Source organism: Meriones unguiculatus, assembly GCF_030254825.1.
Source record: "Meriones unguiculatus strain TT.TT164.6M chromosome 13 unlocalized genomic scaffold, Bangor_MerUng_6.1 Chr13_unordered_Scaffold_34, whole genome shotgun sequence".
Classification (NCBI taxonomy): Eukaryota; Metazoa; Chordata; class Mammalia; order Rodentia; family Muridae; genus Meriones; species Meriones unguiculatus.
This window is the reverse complement of record NW_026843646.1, coordinates 12024934-12048372: the sequence shown is the minus strand read 5'-3', so window position 1 is coordinate 12048372 and position 23439 is coordinate 12024934. Positions and strand designations below refer to the sequence as shown.

General features: G+C 43.6%; 1 pseudogene; it reads right to left on the bottom strand.

Moving 5' to 3' along the window:
* The window catches only part of LOC132650922 (grainyhead-like protein 2 homolog), a 59538-nt pseudogene that overhangs the window by 13347 nt on the left and 22752 nt on the right, over window positions 1–23439 (bottom strand).

The following is a 23439-nucleotide window of genomic DNA, read 5'->3' as shown; positions in this document are numbered from 1 at the left end:
GAGCAACTTCCATCAGGATGACCCTAGAGAGCTTACATTCTATTAAAATTAGCACTACTAATAAATAGCCTCAGCTTAAACCATTGCTTTTCCTGTTGCTCAGGGGTGGCTGGTAAGAGCTCAGGTGCTTCATTTTGTTCTGTTTTGTTGAGCAGGTGGGGCAGTCTCAGCCTTCCCCTGTCAGGCTTGCTGACAGCTAGCCTAGAGGCCATACTGGGCTCCAGACCGTTAGAGGGCTTGCCCACAGAGCCAGTTTTCATTAGATTTATTCTGGGGTGTACCAATGGCAACAATCCTGCCAACCACAACAGGAACCAGCACTGAACATCCCAGACATCACACAGCCAAAGGCAGGCAGCCTCTTGTGGAGCCCCAAAATGACTCTGACCCAGTTACCCTGACAAGTGGCTGCAAAGGAAAAACAACCTGTAACGATGGCTTTGCTGTTAACTGTCACCATTCTTCTTGAGCGACTTCTGACAAGTAGGAGCTGCCACTAACCCTCAATACCCGAGCCAAGCACCTGCTCAGAGCAAGGGGCCCAGTGATGTCTCCATCCTTCTCCAAAGAGAAGCTCTTGGAGGTAGCGGGGAGGTGGTTCTTACCGCTGGTAGGTTACAGCGCCCTCTGTGTCTGAATTCAAAGTTTCAGAAGCCATACCTTAACTTTTACTTATAGGCCAATACAATTTGTAGTGGCAATTTTGGTGGCAGTTTCACAAGCTTTGAAAAATAGTTTATTGGACCAGCTACCAGGCTGTAAATATAATTCCACACACCAGTGTGACTCCTGGTTTCCCTATGACTCTGCCCTATTCCTAAGTAAAGTCAGGGAGGAAAAGACACCAAGGAATGGAGGTGAAAACAAGTGATGGTGAACTGGGAGCCACCATCTCATATGGGCGTGCCCAACCTGTTGTTGTTAATTGTTTCATCTATTGAATATCTCTGAATCACTGGTTCATGAGACGCACTCACAGAGCCAATGTCCTCTGAACTATGTATTTCCCTGCTGGAGGAGTTGGGAGCCACATAACCGTTCCTCCAAGGCCTGTAATGGAAAAGCCTGTAACCTCCCATATGAGGGAAACCCCACCAGGATTGGGAATGGTTCAGTCTCAGGGAGTGAGTTCTTGACAAGACACTCCCTAACCTTCACACCAGTGGCACACAGGAAGGAGAGATACCTCGCTTTACGTTTTCTTCTTTAATCTGCTTAGACGGTGTCGGACCAAACTCCTCTTCCATGGGCCTGAACATCCGTTTAACAAGGACGCTGCTGCTGGAGAAGACAGGCAGAAATGGTTAAATACATCAGAGGGTACTGACCTGTCCTCCCCTGCAGGCTCTACACCACCATCCCCACTGAGGGAGAAAGATGGAGCCACAAAAGGGAGGTTGCTGAGCCTGCCTCTCCTTTTCTGTTCAGAAGGTCAGGGCCACGGAAAAGCTGATGGCACCCAAGTTGCAGCAGCCTCTCACATCCACGGTGAGCTCCCGACAGGAGACAACACAGGCCACTTCAACAGACCTCTCTTGAAGACTGTCCTGGCTTCCTACAGTTCTCCCTTTCCTGGTTGCCACAGTGAAGGTTCAACCCACTCCACTGAGACCAGAACATTCTCTCTGGAGTCAGTTCTGCATTTGCTTTCAAAGTTCTTATGCTTTTCAGACAGACTAAGGGAATTAGAAGAGAAATCAGAAAAGTGGAGATTTTCAATTCTTTAGTCTCAGGCGTAGATGCAGACTTGTAGAAAATGATCATTTCTCTGGAGACTAGCCCATGAGGCAGTGTCTAGCAATCACTTAGCAGAATGGTTAGGACAGGACTTCAGCAGTCAGACCACCTCGATGGATTTTAAATCCCTGCTTTGTAGTTTATTACTGTACAAATTTGGCATGTTGCTCAACTTCCCTGCTCCTCAGTCTCCTAAAAGGAGGCTGTTGACTTAGAAATGATAATATTTGAGGAACTAGAAGTATTAATTACACCAAATTGATCAGTATACACTATTTACACTGTCAAGTGATCGTACCACACCAGATAAATAAGTACAAATATTATGTGCAAATAAAAATTAATTACTTTAATACAATTTAAAAGGAGGCTGGGGAGGCGGTTCAGCAATAAAGGCTGTACACTGCTCTTGCAGAGGACCAGAGTTAGGTTCCTAGCACCATGGCAGGGGCCTAAGCTTTCTGTCCTCCAGCTCCGAGGGATCCAATGCATCTGACCTCCACTAACACCTGCACATGTGTGTACATACCCACATGCAATGCACACATGGTTTAAAAAAATAATAAAAATGCTAAATTTACAGGAGGCTCTCTACAGGAGGCTCCCAGGAGAATTCCATGAGTGTCGGGGACTGAGGGGAAGCACCACCAAACTGCTAGATGAAGACAATGAAGATGCCGATGATCACAGGCTGAGGGCAAGAACAGAGAAGACTAGATTTTCCACCCAGAGCAAACAGCTCACTACCTCCTGGTCTCACATAGGAGATGGACACAGTAATTAACCCCAGTCCTGCGGGTAACACAAAACTGTGACTCCTGCCTGAGTGAGCTTCCTGCCACCAGAGAGCCATTCAACACTTCTCAAGTCGGGTTGGTAGGGACCCAGCTTATAAAAGCACATGCACACTACCTGGGACAGTCTGAAAACATTCCTATCCATGTTGGAAGCGTATATCACTAAAACCAATGGTACTTAATTTACCTCCAAAGGGAGCATCAGCCAACTGAGTTTCTTAACACACATCTCCGCCTTGCTCACTTACGTCCCGAGCACTCTGAGGCAGCTGGATAAGAACAATCTTAGCCCTTGTGTCCACAATGACAGAATGCTCAAATGTGTTATCAGCCTTCCACACTGTGATCCAGCTAATAGGAAAAAAGGCTATTCGCATGTGCCACCTTCAAGGGAACCATCTCATGAAAGAGCTACCCAAGAAGCATCTGAGATGCTTTTGAGGATAGCCTATCAAGAGCCATCTTATTTTATTTCCTCTATGTCAAACAGTAGAAACAGCTAAGGAAAAAACTATGACTCAGGTCTCACCTGAAGGCAGTAAAGAACTTTTAGGACACTGCTGCCTCTGCCTTGCCCTTGCTGCTTTGTCATAAAAGCAGGCATGATACTGTCTCCTCTTGGAACTGACCAAGAACTTAGAACTGTAATAGTAGTGACCATGAACTAGTGACCATGAACTTAGAACTAGAAGATTAAAAAAAAATCCATACACATAGCAGCCAGGCACCATTAGGTTAATAACTGGTAAATTGCCTGAAATGTTATCAGATACCTTCTCGTGCTGTGTGAGTCAAGCTGCTTCACAAAGCAAGATTCATTTATATTTTTCCAGTTCAGTTGACTTTTGAGAACAACTTAATCCAAGCCACAGCAGGCTTTGTCATTAAAATAGTATCTCAGATAAACCACATTTCTCTTGGGAGGCCAAACACTTTCAAATCTATAAACCCAGTAGGAGTCAGTAAGTTTTCTATGTTATGAATCCAGTAGTTTCATTTATTTTTCAAAGCAAAACCAAACAAGGCAGCTATGACTTGCCCGCATTCTAATGAGAAGAATGCAGGCTGAAGGCCTTCTTGTGCCCAGCTCAGTGACACTATATAATCATTTGCAAAGGATCAGAGAGCAACAGAGCAGAGCTTTCCCTGACATCATCTCCATCACGAGGCCATCAGTTAGAAAAACCCAGGGCCAGCAGCACACTCAGCCATAGGCTTGTGGGGTTAATCACAAGGAAAACAAGACCCTTGGAAGCAACAAACAATATTAAGATTCATCCAAAAAATCCTGAGAAATGTTAGGTCTGATGCAAGAGCTACAAAGCTACCAGGACTTGTGGTGAAGCTTCTGGAGAGCACAAGGCACAGACACGCTCTGCGGGGTATTCTCCAGCCTCTTTAACTACCGCAAACAGTGAAGCTAACTCAAAATCACAAGCTTGGCCTGATCCATCGTCCTGATGGCTGCTGTGACAATGCCACTGAAGTCAGTACCTCCTCAGGGCTAGATGAGCACACACGGTGTCCTCAGAGCTCAGAGATCTGTCTGCCCTGCCAGGAGAGCTCATGAGATGAAACAAGGTTAGGCCTTGGTAAAGACCAGAAAGCTTACACAATAGGATATGCCCAGCCCCCACCCCTGTGCCTTCCCCTCAGCCATGGGTCTAGAATTGAGGAAACAGGGCAATGGAGGCACATTGGTGAGTGCTGGGAATTATGGGTAAGCACTGGCTCAACCTGTGCTTCTATCATGTACCAGCTAGACAACTTTGAAGAAGTTTCCAAATTTCTCAAGGCCTTTTTCCTCACTGTTAATGGCAGATAATAGGAAATCTGGGAGATAACAGGAAATCTCCCAGATTTCCTATTATGAAAAGAATACACATAAAAGCATTCAGAACCTAGCCAAGGTATCCAGGGAGTGCTATTACTTTAACATATAGCAATAGCCAAGGACCCAGCATGCATTAACACAGAGGCACTAACCTGTCCACATTGCTCAATCAGAGATGTATGGAAGTACAGGACATGGCTGTCCTTGGAATGGATGACTACGCAACAACACAGGCAATTCTTATGGAGAGACCAGTGGAGTTACAGGTAGGTCACTGGCCACTTAGCTTGCAAAAGACAGGCTGATGGGTCTGCACAATCACTTCACACTCTCCTAAAGTTCCCCTTTATAACACTCCCTGTGAACTTTATCTCAGGAATACCACTAAGCAAAATGCCAAATGCTGGGGATGTAAGAGAGAGAGCCTTCTACAGCACCCTCAGTATAGACCTGAGGACATGGAGGTTAGGGACAGGAAGGCTGGATGAGGCTTCATGTGGATAAACAACAGTCCAGAGGGTGGACTTGGCTTCCTGAGCTCAAGCCAACATTCTTTTCATGACGTCATGCTGTCTCTTTATAAAATATGTGATTTAAAGATTAGAATTCATAGATCTAATCACTTGTTTGTTCCAACCAACTGAAATCTGATTATTTCTGTCCCAGGATAAAAAGAACAAACTACCCATTTCTGTTTTTGAAATGGGAGTTTTTATTTTCTAGACAGACTGGGCTAGCCAAAACGTTTGATTCTCCTGCCTCAGATCCCTGATTTCTGGGACTAAAGGCATGAGCCACTATGCTTGTCTTTCTAATCAATACTTAAAGGATTTACAACTGATTTTAGAGATTTGGTCCTGGACAAGTTCCAGTCCTAAGCAGCCTGAGGGTTATTTAATTTAATTCCTTTGAGAGTGTCTTCCTCTGAGACAGAAGGTGGCAAAGTTTGTCTGAAAAGGGCCCAGCAGCAAAGGTTTTTCAGATTCTTACTGTAACACTCAATTCTGCTGCTGTATCACCAAAGAAACCATAGAGAACACATGAAGGAACTAATACAGCTGTGTTCCAGAAAAACATTCCTTGCAGAGGCTCAGGTGTACTTCATATCACCGATCATGTAATGCCAGTCTTCACTGGAGGTTTTTAAACTATTGAAACTATCTTAGTCTGTAGACCATTCAAAATGGGTGATTGAGGCTGTGTGGCGTACACACCTTTAATCCCAGCACTCAGGAGGAAGATCTCTGTGAGCTCAAGGCCAGCCTGGCCTACATGCTGTGTTCCAGGCAGCTAGGGCTACAGACTGAGACCCTGCCCACCCCCACCACCACCAAAAGAAGATCTGGCCCTTGGTCTGTCACTTGAAAACTTCTGCTTCAGGAATAAAGCCAGCAATATCAGCTATACTTCCTTCACCAATTATGAAGTGTCTTACATAGGAATGGAAAAGTTTGACTATGGTTTGTAGGAAATTTATCTTGGGATGTTAGGTATACACAACTAATGCAAACAATAAGCATAAAATACGTATTAAGGAATGAATGTGGTTTTAGCCTGCTTTAAGAGAAAAATATAGCATTGAGCTTATAAGAGAGTTCCCAACATAATCTGCAATTCAGGAGGTTCTAAACACATGTATTCAGAAAACAAAAGCAAATAAAAACAAAACAAAACCAACTTAGTGGTCAGGCTGGAGAACTATGAGGTTAAAAGCACTGGCTGCTCTTCCAGAGGACCTGGGTTTAATTCCCAGCATCCATAGCACAGTTCATAATCACCTGTAACTCCAGTTCCAGGGATTCAATGCCATTTTCTGGCCTTCATGGGCAATAGGCATGTAACTGGTACACAAACCCACACAGAGGCAAAATGCTCTTTTTTTTTGCTGTTGTTGTATAAATTTAGTAGTCTCCCATGAGAGAAATTAAGATATTAAAAGATAAAATTATATTGTAACTAAGAACAGTTTCAGGAAAGAACAGAAGTTTGAATGTTGAGGGTGGAAAAGGCTTATCCAGAGAGCAGAGCAGGAGTGAATGGACAGAAGTTGAACACTGTTATCAGAGAGAACGTGCTATGATAATCTCAACTGTTAACCAATATGAAATGAGAGACCCTAAGAAGATTTGTAAAACACACTCTTGGGTATGTTTGTCAGGATGTTTCCAAAAAGAATTAATTAACCAGAGAAGATCATACTAAACATAGGCAGTGTCATTCAAGAGACTGGAAGCCTAAATGACATTCTCTAACTGGCAGAGGCCACAGAGGAACAGCTCTGGCGTCTGCCCCTGCCTCTGCCCTATGTTGTTCCAAAAGAATAAGCCAAAGTACAGTTTTCCTCCTTTAAACTCTAAAAGCTGAAACCACCCAGCTCTTAGAAATAATATAATGAGCTTCCTCATATGCAGAGAGCATTCGTCACTGGCAATATTCAAATAGAAGGCAGCTAGCTCAACACCTACCCTGTGAGAATGTGCTACCAACGTCACTGTGTCCTAGAAGAGTCATCTCGTGACCTTAAAACAGCCCTTTCATACCTGCAAGCTTCTGAGTATATAAAATGAGTTAAGGAAAGAAACTACACTGAAGAGTTAGCTGCCCCTAAACATTTATAGGTGGGCATATATTCTCTGCAAAGATGGGGCCAGAGAGACACATCTGGAAGATACAGAAGACAACTTCCTACCCCAAACCCACAGGGCAGTGAACAGGTTCTCAACCTACTCAGGCCCCATTCAACACCTTGAGTAAGGCTTCAGGAGCTGTTTGTGTCTCGGGCAGTTTTGAAAGCAGGAAAGGCTTTTACACTCTCAACCAGATCTTGTGCTGAGATGAAACGATGGGAAGCAAGAGCTATCAGAAAGATTTCAACAAACAGTGCACTAGAAGGGATGGGCCACATTTGCAAAATTACCATTTAGTCAAAGGCAGATCACAGGGAGAAAGGGAAGGTACAGAAGATGGGCTTGCAGGAAAAGGTGACCACCTGTTGCCCCTCTCTCCATTCTAGGTCACAGCACACGGGAAGGTCCCATCTCCTGCCCAGGGCGGCCCAGGCTGGGAAGGTGCATTGCCACCCCACAAACAAACATTATGTGCTTAGAATGAAGGACTGCTCTTACCCTTCTCGTTCGTCATCTGTGTTGTAATACACCTGTGGGGAAAACAAGAGGCTCATGTCAGACAGCATAAAACAGAAATCTGAATGAGTTGTCTGACTGTACAAACTATCTGTGAAGAGGAAAAAAGATACATTTGATTAGCAATGGTGTGTGTGTTAGATTTTATAAAGTAAATTCAGAAATGTGACTATTTCTAGCTTAAGCTGGTCTGATCTGATCAGGTTACTCTGGCTCTCTGCCAAATGCTGCTCCTGACAATAAGAAAATCTGTTGGTAAGATCTAAACACATTCTTTAGAAAGGCTGTGCTGGCTCCCGCGTGTTTGTTCATCAAAGCGGGCTTACCCTGGTTTCCCATCACCACAGAAATGTAAGGGTAAACTGTCAGCAAAGAAACTGGTGGACAAATATTTAACTGGGATGCCTATTTCACATATCAAATAGGGCCAGCATCCCTCAGGACTTGTGGCTCCTCTCAGCATACCTCACCCCAACCCCTCCTCTACACTCCTCTCTTGGCTGGACTTCCTGTTCCAACAGCATGTAACTCAGCCATTTTGGCTTTCTTTGCCTCTTGAACCTGGTGGCAGCTCTTGGCTTCTCTCTTACTTCTCTCTCCTCACCCGTTTAGTCAGCTGGCCGTGTTCAGCCTGGACTCCTCCCTCTGCCTGCTTTGTCCTTTACATATACAATAAAAATCTCCACACTTTAAGGGTAGCCACATCCTCCTCTTTTTATTTCAGTTTTTCATTCATTAACTCTCTTCATGCTCTAAAGGTCATGTGGCAAAAGGAAGCTCTCCAAGGACAAGTGTCATTAGGAACGAGCAGTGGCAAGCACAATCAGAATTAGAGAAACTGAAGCATCCTGCAGACAGTGCCAGACAGTGGTGGCACATGCAGGCAACCATCTCTCTCTCACACACACAGCCTTGCTGGCTGTCTTTTCTGGACAAGATACAATATTCATATTCTTTCCTCTTATATATTGGTTCCTATGTAATAAGACAAGATAGAAATGTTAAAATGAATTTTAGTAGAAATGTACTCCATGCAAAAAGTATGAATATATTTATTATCATATTATATCATGAACCGAGAAACAAATAAACACACACACTCATGCATATGCACACATGCAACCCCCCCCACACCATGATCCTCTGGTTGTACAGCTGCCTTGTCACTATATAAAACATTCTCCAGAAAAAGGAGAAGCTGCAAGATTGAGAAATCAGGCTGATGTCAAGTCCCAGCACTTAGAATGCGAGGGGACTTGAGTTTGTCATAATGCTCCTATTTCTCAAAACAATCCTTTCAGCTAAGGATTCTGGATTCAAAAGAAAACAAAACGAGGCAAAATTAAAGTCCCAATTAGTATGGCCAAAACAAACTCGGGCTGATGCTAAGAAACATCTTCTCTTTCTTCTCCAGTTTTCATTTCTCCCTTGGGAGAAGTAACCTTAAAGAGTAAAGGAAATAACATCAGCATCACCCGAGAACTCTGGAAACCTTCCCTTATAGAGGACCGGTCTTCAGTTAGCACAGGAAAAACCGTGAGCAAGGTCCAGTTCAGCTCCGTCAGCACTGGAGTGCTAGACCCAGCACACCAGTACCCTACTTTTAGTTTTTATTGAACAAAATCATAATTAAATCTCCTGTGGATGCATAGTTTTCATCATGAAATTTCAGTGTCTGCATAATCTTCCACAAAACTAAGCTGTCATAATGATTTAATTATTGAATATTTATTTGATTTCCAATCCTTCATTTCATTTGTAGATATAACCATAGGACTTGGCTATTGTGTTTTTGAAGGAAGATCTAACACTCTTTTTCCTTCAGATGACTAATGATTTATCCACTCAATGAGAACTACTAATTTGCTAAGGAAAAAATTGTTGACAAGATCTTAATTTCTCTCCTCTGGGCAAATGTATGTATGAAATGTATGAAACAGTTTTACCTCTCACCACTAGGTGGCGATATGTGCACTGACGGAGTCTGCTTCACAGACACCACAACTTGAACAGGCAGATGAGGAGCTTTCTCCTGTCCTGTTGTCAACAATGTTCTAATAACAGCTCACACCTTTCTTTGCCTTAGCATGCCAGGCTTTCCTCCCAAGACAATGTTTTCTGTAAAAACCTACTTTTTGTGTTGCCATTCCCCTGCTGCTTGAGTTTATTTTTGTGGCCTGTTCTGCGTACACACCAGCACACCCTGAGGAGGGCAGTAGGAGGCTGTGAGCAAAAGTAGTACCTGTCCAGTCCTCTGCAGGTTGGCAAAGTGAACATCTGGTATGAAGAGCACGGGCTGCGAGTGCAGGTCAGGCATGGTTTTGAAGTACGTGATGTCACTTTTCTTCTGTAAAGGTATGGCAGCCAGCTTCCCGTCAGAGGCTGCACGAAACCACAACAACCACAGAACAGGGCTATGCACACATGAACACTGTCAGCCAAGTCCATGATCCTCCCCCAAAGCTTTCCCAGCAGCCTAGATTATGCTTCAAATGCCCTTCCCCAGGCCCAAATAAACAAAAAGAGCATGGGATTCTGGGAAGTACAATGAGGGTGGAAGGCTCCTCCACTTCCAGCTGTCCTGTGTGTACCGCGGAGGACTTCTGTTTGCTTTCCATATCAACGCTGCCCCTGTCTGCACTGTAGGGGCAAAGCAGGCCACACCTGGAGCCTTCGTACCTTCCCCTGTAGCCAGCTTCTTCTGTCTCTTCAAAGGACCCTGCTGGCTACCATCAGCATTGGGGAGGGGTTGACTTACAGTTGTTGCACTGGGTTTGGGAGGCCTGGCCCTTCCCTTTCTTCCTATTCTGCTTTCTCTCTTCATCTCGGATTTTTCTTTCTGCTCCCTGATGGGGAAAACAGAGACCAAGCAAGGTATGTTTTCAGAGCATAAAAGAATATTCTCATTTTCTTTCTCTCTCTCACACACAGCGTGAAGATGGGAAGAGGAAGCCAGGAAGCCTCCTGCCTCAGCGAAATGAGAACACTCACAGATCTTCATGCTACATTCTGACCTGTAAGGCCAGCTCATCGGATTGCTGCCTCTTCCTGTCTCATGCCTACTCCATGAACTTGGCTTTTGAATCCATGGGGAAAGAACAGGCTGAGTTCTCTGGCCCAGTGTCACCTGCTGGGTAGCTCAGTGCTATTAATAGAACAGCCTAAGCACTGGCCCATGGCGTCCGCTCCTAGGCACAGACAGCTTTCAGGCAAGTGCCACTTCCCAGGGCAAGTTTTCCTCTGCCTATGGTTATGAATTTTTTCAAAAAATCATCACAGGAAGAAATAAAGGGGGCGTTTTTGTAGCCACACAAAGATGTGGGATCACTCTGCACATGAAATTATCGTATTTCCCTGTATGCTTGGAGATGGTGCTCACTCTACCACGTAGGAGAAACATGCATTCACTCACTTCTGTGCTCCTGTTCTTTGTAATTTGACTTCTTATTAGCCAAATTCAAGGCCTTCTCCTGCTCCACTACCTGATCAGCTGCCCCTGGTGTCAGCATCATTTGCTGTTCATATTTCTTTTGGGCCATTTCTTAACCTATTTTCCTCTCCTGATCCCAGAAAGGCATCCAGCACAGCTTCCTCCATTCTGGCTTCAGCAGAATTCAAGTAGACCATGAATTCACAATGCCCTACACAGGTGACATTCACAGGACACCAAGCCAAACCTGCTTCCTAGGTCCATGTTAACAGTCTGTTTAGGAAACAGTGACACACACCACATAAAGCACCCAGTAACCTGCACCCTTCAGACAAACCAAATACACTTTTGGTCACACTGACTCTTACTGGTCTTACTGACTCAGAGCAGAAAGCCAGACAAGACTAGGATACAGTGGGGACTTGGGTTCAGCAAGAGCACCATGGCTTTGGAGGGAGTTCTTGAAGGATGGGCCACTGCTGTTTTCCATAGATGAGACTCAGACAATCACAATGCACCTTTCATACCAAAAACTACCAAAGAACTAGCAGTTCTTATGCTATTTTACATTAAATTTTGAGGTGTCATTGATACTTACAGGTCATGGAAATCCACAGCAAGAGGGACAACATAGAGAAATATAGATACACCGGCTACAAAAAAACTCATCAAAATAACCCAGATTTTTGTAGAGCCTTTGTGTTTAAACAAAGAGAAATCAATTCTAAATGCCCCCAATAACACCTTGCTCAAACCAACTTCAAGTTTGGAGTGGGAAATGGCAACATTTTTTCTTAGATGCATACAGAGCACTTTGCCATGTGTTGGAAGCTATGTGTAATTCAGTATTCCATACAAATATGTATTATCTACCCCTATAAATTATAGTTCACTCAAGACACATCCCAAATTATACAAATTATTTTTTCATTGTCAAATTTTGTGTTCTTTTTAAGTATTAGTGTCATGTGAAAAACACTCATCATGCTGAATATTGCCCTGGTTAGTTTGTTGTGTTTTTGTTTTGTTTTATTTGTTTGTTGATCAACTTGACACAAGCTAAGGTCATAGGAGAGAATCTCAACTGAGAAAATGCCTGTGGAGCATTTTCTTGATGGATGAGAAAAGGCCCAGCCTGCTGGCAGTGGTGTTGGCCGTGGCACAGGCTCCTGGATCTAAGAAAGCAAGCTGAGCAAGCCGGGGAGAGGGGGTGTGCAGGAGCAGGGCAAGTCAGTAAGCAGCTCTCCTCCATAACCACTGCCTCAGTTCCTGCCTCCAGGTTCCTGCTGTGAGCTCCTTCCCTGCCTTCACTCTGTGATGTGCCCTGGAAGAATAAGACGAAACAAGCCCACTCTCCCACCTGCTGCTTTTGGTCATGGGCTTTATCCCAGTGCTAGACGGCTAACTCAGACAGATAGTGCAATGACCTGAATGAGAACATTCTCCAGAGCCTGGTATGCAAACACTTGGTCCCCAGTTGGTGGTGATGCCTGGGAAGGTGGCAGGCTCATTGGAGAAAGTGCATCACTGGGGGAGGGCTTAAGAGAGTTTAAAACCTTACTCCACTTTCTCTCTCTGCACTATGCCTGCATCTCATCTTCTTGCTCCTACTTTCATGCTCACTTTCACACTGCTATGCCTCACCTGCCATGATAAACTCAACCCTCTGGACCCATATGGCATTTTATCTTAGCACGAGAAAAGTAACCAATAAAAATGGGTACAGCCCAAGAAATTTTACTTTTAAAGAATGGTTTTATTTGTGCTATTTCTGAGAATAGCCAAGAAAGAATTGTTTAAGAATTATCTATATCATCCTCCTCTTCAGGAAAACAGCAAACAGCGGATGGTGCAGAATACCTCTGGTCCAGGCTTGGAAGGCCACAACAGCTTCTGCAGAGGACTTGGCAGTAGCCTTGGGGACTGAGGTTATAATAGATGCTGTGAGGCTTCTGGAGGTAAAGCCAAAGACAAGGAGTGGATCCCTGTCACCAAGCTGGGCCACCTGGTCAAGGACTTGAAAATCGAGTTCCTGGAGACAATTCCCCACCCATTAAGGAATCCTAGACCATCAGCTTTTTCCTGAGAGCATCCCCAAAAGATGAGATTCTGAAGATCGTGCCAGGGTAGATGCTGCAATGAGGACCCAGTTCAAGGCTTTAGTTGCTATTGGGGACTAGAATAGTTATGTTGGCCCTGGTATTAAGTGGTCCAAGGATATAGCCAATCAAAACCCGAGGGGCTATCATCTTGGCCAAGCTTTCCACTCTTTCTGTATGGAAAGGCTAGTTGGGGAACAAGATTGGCAAGCCCCACATTGTTCCATGCAGAGTGACAGGAAGCTGTGGTTCCACACTGCTGAGTCCCCCCCAACCGAGAGGCACTAGCATCATCTCTGCTCCTGTGTCCAGAAAGCTGCTAAGTATGGCCAGTATTAATGACCGCCAACATCAGACAGGGCTGCACTGCCACCCTGGGCAACTCCATCAAGGCCACCTTTCATGCCATCTCCAAGTCCTACAGCTTCTTGATCCTGGAACCTCTGGGAAAGACTGTGTTCATCAAATAACCTCATCAGGAATTCATGGACCACCTTGAGAAAACCCTCACCAGAGTTCAGAGGACCTAGGCTCCAGCTGTGGCTACCACATATGGGGTTTTATACAAGATCATAAAATGAATTAAGCGTATTTTTGGAAAAAAATTATATATGTGCAGTATAGTTTTCAGGAACTAGAAACACATTATACACTCTTGGGGAACTGTCATTCTCATTTCTAAATAAAGCTGTGATTTCAGTAAGACCCAAAAAAGCACTACACATTCAGTACAGACAGATCTGCCTCCACCAAGATCTTGCATCACTTTATTTCCTAGGAGTACTTGTCGCCAAAACTTCCAGAAAACATTACTTCTACACTTAGGGAAGAAGTCCATTTCATTTAAGAGGGCAAATTTGATGCAGCTGATGCAATTACAGTTAACCCATCCGCAAGGTCCTAAGACTCTTCTTCATGTGAGTTTCTTGACATTCCCCACTCCTTAACACTGCAATATACAGAAACCTATGTCATCACTCACTGCTTGAAAAAAATGCCAATCCATCATGCTTCATTAGGGCATTTAAAACAGGAACTATTAGGAATGTGACCTTTCTTATTGGCAAAGCGTACACGAGAGTGATCCATTCTGGGTTTTCAATGTTTAAAATCATAGCCATACAAGTAAATGGTTTTTCCAACCACCTTTTCCTAGCCTAAGGCCCCGCCATGTGACTTCAACAACAAAGCTTTGGGGCAGGTAGGGAACGTACACATTCCCCTTCTCATCCTTTCTCACTGAAAGGAAAAATAACTGAATGAAAATAGGTTTGTTTTTTTTTTTCAATTGGCAAACAACTGGTATAATGAGCCCATTTTATCCCTTAAAGCCTCTTTTCCTCTAGGACATAGGCTCACAGCCACAGTGCAATACTCTCCTCCCTACAAGTTTGGGGTTTTGTGTGTGTGTTTGTTTAGTTTTGGGTTTTTTGAATGATCAGTAGTCACTCTCACATTCAGTGTATAAAGTTAGTTATTGATTCAAGGAGTCTGAACTGAGACAGATCTATGTCTGGACCCAGCTCCTCTGCTGCGTGAGTCCAGCCAAGTGCCTTTGACCCATGTGTATGTACTCACTGAGTGTTGCGTCAAATGGCCTCTGGGCTCTGGAGGCTACCTAACTGTCCCTCGGTTCTATAAGGGCTATACAGCTGTGCCTACAGTGCAATTCCAGTGGCTTTTATTATCTTCTCTTAACCATTTCCTCTCTGCTGTCACTTCTCTCGGCTCACAGGGACGCATTCCTCCCTGTGCTATTTCATTGCTATAACAGGCAATTTAAAACAGACTGGTGTAGCTTTAAGAATGAAGGGTAGCATGGAATTAGCTACGGGCCTCTTTTCATTTCTCTTCTCCATCATCTAATCTGAAGTAGTCACCAGTGCATACCTATAAGCAGCCAGTGAGATTACACCGTCTTTGTTACCTCACTTGTATGTATGTGTGTTGTGTGCAAGTGTCCTTCAGTGTGTTCTGAGGCCAGAGAAGCATTTGGAATGTCCTCCTCTATTATGCCCTGACTTATTGCCTTGAGACAGGTCTCTCATTGAACGTAAAGTTTGCCATTTAAGCTACAGTGAGTGGCTGGACACCCACATGCCTCAGAAACAATCCCAATGTTACAGGAACATGCAATACACCCAGATTTTTATACTAGTGGTAAGGATTCAAATTTAGGGCCTTGTGCTTACATGAAAAGTACTCTTATCCACTGAGCCATTTCCCTGCAGTTTATTGAGCTTTTCAGTAGTCATCCTATGGCCACACTGATGGCTACATGTCTGCACTCTCCCCCATCACTCACCAATTTACAGATAACTGTGTGCCCTCCATCAGCATATCACCTGTGCTTTCACATTCCATGTCTAGAGTTTATTCTCTACTAGATTTACGGAGAAGCAATATTCACCAGAATTGGGATGTTATATTGTCGTTTAGGTTTTATTTGAAGTTTCTGTTTTTCTATATTCTTTACATTGGAGTTAATTGGGTCGAAAAAAAGTCCTTGGTTTACTTTATTCTATTCAGATAACTATTTTCTCCTGATATAGTATTACTGTTGAAATTTTTGATGATAAAAATATCCCTATTCACTTCTAATTATGTATTTTCCTTTAATTAAATGCCCAAAGAATAGTTTTCATCTTTTCAAAGTCTGATAGCTATGCTTTCTTTTTTTAACCCCCTGAGACAGAGTCTCACTGGCTGTCTTGGAACACACTACATAGACACGGCTGGTCAAACTTACAGACACACACCTGCCTCTGCCTCCCTAGTGCTGGGTTAAAAGGTGTGTGCCACTCTGCCCATCTGATAGCTGTTGCTTCATATTGTTTTCCTGAGCCAGTTCCCCCAGCACGGTATAAACACTCTCCCATGGTTCTGATGTACCATTTTTGCATTTGTTGTATTCTGTTGCTTGGGAGTTTGTTGTTTTTTTTTTTCTTGGTTTGTTCTTCTCAATGACCACTGTTCTACAAATATTCGGCCATCTCTAGCTCTTGTCTGTGGTATGTTCACTCCTCTCTTTCATAATTTCCTTCTATTCTGCGCTGTTTTCCCACCTGCACCTCCTTATGACCTGTCACTGGCCTAGCTGCTAGCTGCTTCTCGTACATTATGGAATACTTCTGCTTCTATTGCAAGTTCTTGCCTGAGCTCAAGCATAGGTCTATTCTTCATATACATGGTTTTCAAGCTTCCTGTTAGCGAGATTCATTGGCTCACTTTGAGATATTGGGCTATTTTTCATCTGCTGGGTGGTAGTAGCTTCATGATGTTCATTCACTGTTCATAAGGAAGTTGGTCTGACCTTAATCTTGTTTTTAATGAAATGCAGTTTTTTTTGGGGGGGGCTATTTTCTGAGTCACGTTGGGCAACATGAGAAGCCAGGACAGTTCTCCCCTGAGGCTTGTAACCTACAATCCCTCTTCTTAAATGTTCACACAGTAATACAAAGAAGCGCACTGTTATTGTTGCTTTAAGGTGTATTCATTTTATTTTGGGGAGTGTTTTGTTTGCATGTGTGTACATGCACCACATGAGTGCCTGGTGCCCACAGAGGCCAGAAGAGGGTACCAGATCCCTTGGAACTGGAGTTGCCAATGGCTGTAAAGCTGTCAGTTACTGGAAACTGAATCTGAGTCCTTTTCAAGAGCAGCAAGTGTTCTTTAGGACTGAGCCAGCCCCTAGTCTTTTGTTTTATAAGATGGCCTACTCTGTATATAAATACAGAGTATAGACTTTGAAAAGATGAAAACTATTCTTTGGGCATTTAATTAAAGGAAAATAAATAATTAGAAGTGAATAGGGATATTTTTATCATCAAAAATTTCAACAGTAATACTATATCAGGAGAAAATAAAGATATTTCTGTGTGCTTTCTATTGTTACAATAAAGACCACGGCAAAAGCAACCTGGAGAGCAAAGGGCTTACTTCTTCTTACAGGTGCAGGCCATCACTGAGGGAGAAAAACTCAAGGCAGGAACCTGGAGGCAGGAACAGAATCAGAGACCATGAAGAAATGTCTCGTACTGGCTTGCTCTTCAAGATTTGCTCAGTTTGCTTTCTTATATACCCAGGATCTCCTGCCCAGGGCTAGCAAGCTAAGCCCTTAGTAAGCTAAGCCCTTCCACATCACCCATCAATCAAGAAAATGCTCCATAGACTTACACACATGCCAATCTGCTAGAGGAATTTTCTCGGTGGCCCTTCTCTTACGAGAAAACTCTCCAGCTGTGTGGCAAAAACTAACCAGGAGAGTGTCCCTTCCTATCTTAATTTTCTTTTGTGCTTTTCTTTCCTGGCCACCTGTTTGCCCATTCCAGCAGCTGATTTTACTCTTACCAGTTTTGCCCAGAACAGGGTTTTCCCCCTAGATCAGGGCTTTACATTGTAACTTCTCATGAAAAACAACATAGCAATGTCAGTCCCTTTGCACACACCAGCCAGCTAGGGTCTTTAGAATTTTTTCCCCCAGCCCACCTCACACCCTGTCCTCAGAAGGCCCCTTGGTGCTTTCCAATGAGTGCCTTAGGCTCCGTTACTTGCCCTCACAGAGGCTGACCTCACACAGGCTGTCAAATGATCAGGACACGTGCTCACACCTGTGACCATCTCTTGTACCTGACCTTCAGGGTTGAAGCTTTCTTATTCTAACTATTCTGTTAAAGTTTATAGTAGCAATCATGGAGACGAAAGCACTGTGTGCTGTGTAAAAATGATGAACTTATTTTGTAGGCAAGGTTTCTAGTCCTGAAAGTTCTAGGTGAGGCCCCATGCAACTCAACAAATGGCCAAGATTGCAATGTGTGTTCTACAGTAGTGTCTACACCCAGCGGATATTCCAGATCTGTCATCTCAGCTGCACACTCGGACCAAAGCACAGTATGCTACAAACTGAAGGTTCCCACACTTCACCCGCCATGTGCTGAAGCGAAGCCCTTAACGCTGGTGAGGTGATGAGGCTGATCCCTGATGTGACAGTGTCCCGTGAAAAGACACAGGAGAGCTCTTCTCTTTTTCTTCCATGTGAGCACAAGGAAAGAACATGCCTACCGGCAGCCAGGAAGTCGCTCACAGGGACAGAACTCATAGCGCTGAGGTTTCCGTAGAGAGTACATTTCTATTGCTCACACCACCTAGCCTCAGGTATTTTGTTTTATCAGCCTGAAAGAACTAAGCCCCAGGGCAATGCCAGTCATTAAATTAATGGTAAAAATACTGAAAAAAGCAAGAGCCAAGACAAAGTACAGTGGATGGATTGGTGACTCCCTAAATATCTAACAGGACTTGAGAATAAAAGACTGCCATGTCTCTGTGGTTGGCCGAGAACAGCGACAAGGGAGAAATGTCATTAAAAAGAACATCTAGCCATAACAGAACCTTTCTGACAAATTTGTCTTTACTCACCTTGTCACAGAAGACCTTGATCTGGCGGTACACTCTGTGGACGGGTTTATTGCTGCGGTTATTGTAACTGTATGTGTCAATCTGAATCATCAAAGGAAGTCCTTTCACGCCCTTCTGGGAGGAGAAATCTGTACTCAAGCAATTCACTGTGATGAAAAGCTGAAGGAGGCAGCAAAAGAAGAAAGTTCACAAACTGCCATGCAGAGGACCTTCAAAGAGGGAGGCAGGCAGGCATGTGAAGTGAAAATCCTACACAAACCTATAAGGACAACTGATAACTGTTCAATACTCTCCCATAGAATCCTGCCAGATGCACAAAACATTATATGGCTGTAAACTTCTAAACAATTTGCTTTGATATTTGAACTTGAAATAGACAATTTAAATGACTGTCTAGAAAGAACATCACTATAAATGAGTTAACTATGTTATTTTCTTGGTATATTAAAATCGCCACTTCTGGGGCTACAGAAATGTGTCAGCAGTTAAGAGCACTTGCTACTCTTGCAGAGGACTAGGGTTTGATTTCCAGGACCCACACGGTGGTGCACAACTGTTGTAACTCCAGTTCCAGGGGATCTGACACCATCTTCTGGCTTCTCTATGCTCCTGGATGCACGTGGCACACATACATACACTCAGGCACAGCCACATACTAAATTAGTCAATTAATCTAAGAAGTTGACACTTCTAGTTATAACTTTCCCTAACCTCTGACCTGCAGGATAAAAAATAATAATAATGAGATAACTATTCTTTTTTAATAGAATAGCATTGAAACCCAGTTATGTTTTGTAAAACTTCCTTCCTTGACTGTGGAGCGTGAGGTCTGTCTGGAATAATTTCTTATTATTTAATATGACCTGGCACCTAATACAATGCCTAGAAAAGAACTCACTAAGCATTAGATAACTGAATTTACAGGAATCCCACTAGATTGCAAGGCAAAAGCCCCGACTTCAGCCTCTGGTAGCATTAACCAGCTAAGGGGCCTCATACATGTCACTCAATACTTGCCATGTTCAATGGTCCCATTAAAGTGCCTGCAAGCCCTCTCCCTGAAAAAGAAAATCTAAATGCTAACCTACTCCACGTTAGTGAAGAAGAGGAGCTGGCAAAGGCAAGAAACGAAACAGGAGGGATTAAATAACAGCATAAACCTCCTCCTGTTAACAGGAAGTGGTGGCACACACCTGTAATCCAGCAGTCAGGGAGCTGAGTCAGGAGGATCATGAGGACCAGTGCAACCTCGGAATTATAGCAAGATTCTGAACAAACTAAATCCTCATCTTATAACATGTGGCATCAGGAAATGCAATAGAAAAACTTTTAAAACCTTCAAGCTAAAAAACAAACAAACAAACAAACAAAAAATATACAATAGAAATGACATGATGCCAACAGGACAGAAACTCTAATCAGTTTTTGAGAGTTCTATTTGATTAACAGAATAAAAAACAAGTTTCACTGTAAAGGATTGGTAAAGACAGAGGATGAGTGTAAATGAGCTAAAAATGACCCTGTTCTACATAATGGTGGGTCACAGCCAAAAGATGGCATTTTCATAGTTTGCATCTACAATTCCCCTAGAGATGAGTACTGTTAGAGGCTATGAAAGCTTTAGGAAGTGGCCTGGCTGGGAACTCTGTCTCTGGGTCCTATGTTATATAGCCAGCCCCTGGCTCTTGGCATGCTCTCTGCCTTCTGGTCCACCTTGATCTGAACAGCCTCTGCCACACACTCCTACCATGATGCCTCCCACCCACAATGCACTGGGACCTTCTGAAACTCTGGGAAAAGAAAGAAAAACAAAACACCTTTCTTCCACTAAGCTGTTTCTAACAGGTGCTCTGGTCATTGTGACACAAACTAATATAGACACTATGTAATAGCGATTTTTATTGGAATGAGCAAAGAACACTGACAAGAACTAGGAGGAAGGGTAGCAGGGACAGGGGTGGACCGGGACATATATTATTATGTGTAACACAAAGTTTCAAAAGTGTTATCCCATCAAAAGTGGGCTTTTGATGGATGTCAAAACCTTTGTGCCTCTGTGAAAGTGCCTAGAGTTGCCCTGAAGGAAAATGAAGGCCACAGAGTTCTTCCTAGGTACCGGGCTGATCTGTTTGATACCCTGTAGACTTTTAGTAATTTACACCACCAGGCATCTAATTGTCAGTGCTTCACCTCTTCACACATCCTTTTACCTGTGAGCTCCTCCTTATGCCCATCAGGGGTGTCTAAGGACATTTGACAAGTTTCAATGATGTGCTAATTACAACAACTTTGCCAGCTGTGCCACTAGCTCCCACCTTTCTAGCCAAAACCCGAAAACAAATACTAAAGGTACTCTGTCTCACTGTACGTCTAGAGATCTAATGTGTGGGTACTCTGAGAGACATTGGATTTGTGTTAAAGAAATGTTTTCCCATCTGTTTGTCTTTGAGACAGGGTCCCCTTGGCAGCTCAAGGTCACCTGAAACTTGAAGCTCCCTCTTTAGCCCAGGCTAGTATTAAACTTGTGGTGATCCTCCTGATGAAGGCTCTCTAGAGCTGGAATTACAGGCATGGTGTACAATAAATTTTAGCGGCTTTGTACACAGACACAGGCATAGGTGCGTGCGCACAGGAAGGGAAAGAATAACTGTATAATACATAGTTTAATTTCCCTACTTTGCTCTTTATATACCCTGTAATATCATGTTATATATTATAAAAATAAAGAAAAGATACTTTTAAATATATACATTCATTTCACTCATTCATTCTTTTCATTCATTTATTCAGTCTATAAGTATCCATGGAAGCACACAGTGAAGCACACAATGCATTAAATGGTGTAGGATCTTAGAAAGAGACAGAAGCTAACAATTCGAGGAGAATGCAACCAGTGCTCAGCAATGACCATCATACAGTGGTCGAGTACAAGAGAGGTGTGAGCAGAGGTCCCGCAGAACAAAGTCCTCAGCCTGGAGGAAACTAGTGAAACATAAGCCACAGATACTCTAGATTTGAGCAGGGGCCTCACAGAATCTAAAGAAGCCTGGGGGCAGGGGGGTGAGATCCACTGAAGATGCAAATGCCTGAGTAATGAAGACTATGGTAGGCAGGATGCATCTTCCAAACTTCCAGGGTAGAAATATTCTGTCCATAACAGTCACAGTAACAGAAAATGCTACCTTGGAGAGTCCCTAAATGACAGAGAAATTTTATTTAACATTCACTTAAGCAGCAAATGTTTTCAAATATCTTAAGTTTCCTGAGGCTGCAGCAACACAAATATGCAAGCTCTGTGCCCTGCAACCACAGAAGGCAGGGGTGAGATGGGGTGAGAGATACGTGCTGGTGTCTTAAAGATTACAGTAGCAACGTGACCACTGATGTGATGGTCAGGAAGGAGGCATCCTTTTCTAGGCACACTTGACTTGTTCTATTGCTGCCAATGGGATGATCTAGGCCAGAATGCAGTTTTGTATCAGCAAACAAAATGCTCACTCTGCTGAATTAGTGGTTGTCCCTAATTCTGGCCCTGCATTTCACAAAGATCTCCCTGATGTAATCCACCATCACTCCAGACTCCATCTATAGGTCTGCCTAGTAGAAGAGAAGACAATGTTCCGGTGGATATTTCCCACATGACTGGCTTGCTAATTTGCATGTCATTCACTGAGGGTCAATGATAGCTAGGAAGAAAAGCTAATTATGGTCTGTCATCTCCAAGTCTGACCTAAGAGAGCTAGAGCAACAGATCATGACTATTTACAAGGACCACTTAAGTAGCCTAGTCATCTAGAGCCAATGAGATAACGGATGCTCACTGGCAATAAATAGACTCAGTCATCCTTGGAGAAGCCATAAAAGTCAATCACCCTTTACACAAGGTCCTTAAGAGCCAATAGAGTTCAACAGGGAGATATTTAGATTTAATGCTCTTAAAAGAGAAAGGTCTCCACAGAAGGCCCAGAGTGGCTCAGACTCAAGGCAGCCTGATCCCATAAAAGGTAAACCTCAGGAGCCTGCCTTCTGTGCTGGCATCTCTCGGGTCAGCCCAGCATGCAGGGTGCTGTGCTGGGCTCAGCAGCGCTTCCTTCTCCTGGCCACCTCCTGGAAAGCAGTTTCAGGGTCTGATGGCATCAATCACAGCCTGGCTGTGCCACACTCAAAATCCAAATGGTTGAACTTTAACGGAAGTGGGGGTGGGGCTGCACAGAAGGCTGTTAACTGAAACCTTGGCGGAGGAGCTGATAAGCATTTGCTTCTTTTGGCAAACCCAACCATGTCCCACAGCTCCACCAGCAGCAGGCAAACACAAGAGCAACTTTCCCCTAAGTTGACCTACAAAGAACCCAATGTAAATGTGTTGCAGAGCTGAAGACAAAGCATGATTTCACCCCCTGAATGTTCATCTAAATGTCAAGCACAGAAAGTTATTTCTAGCTTCAACAGGAGCTCAGGCTATGCAAAGAGCAGATGGACCCGGTACATAGCTGACCTGTCCCTGAGTTACACACAATTGTGCGGCCTCTGCTTACATCCTTCCCAAACCTCAGGTGGATTCCTCTAATTCTAGAAGCACACTTTTCCTTCTTCAGGAAGACTAATTAAATCTTGTGCAGTCAGGCAAATAATAGACACCATTTCAATTTCCTCACATGTTCAGAGTGAAGCAGATAATTTTTTAGACACCTTCCCCAGAAAAAGCAGTCTAAAGCATGTGACTTTTTTAAAAATAAAATCACTTGTTACATGTGAGTGACAATTCCCCTTTTGTGGCTTCGAACATAAAAGTGACTTTGCTGAGGTCTCAACCCCAGCTGCACACCAGGCAAATAAGACAGTTTATTAAAATAAACACAGCAGGGAGCTTCAGAGCCAACCCATGATCTCATTATTTTTTTTTTTCAATGCAGTTTATTCAGGAACATTGAACAATCCTCGGACCCCGGGGAAAGCCAGCCCACAGCTTAAATAGCCTCTGGGT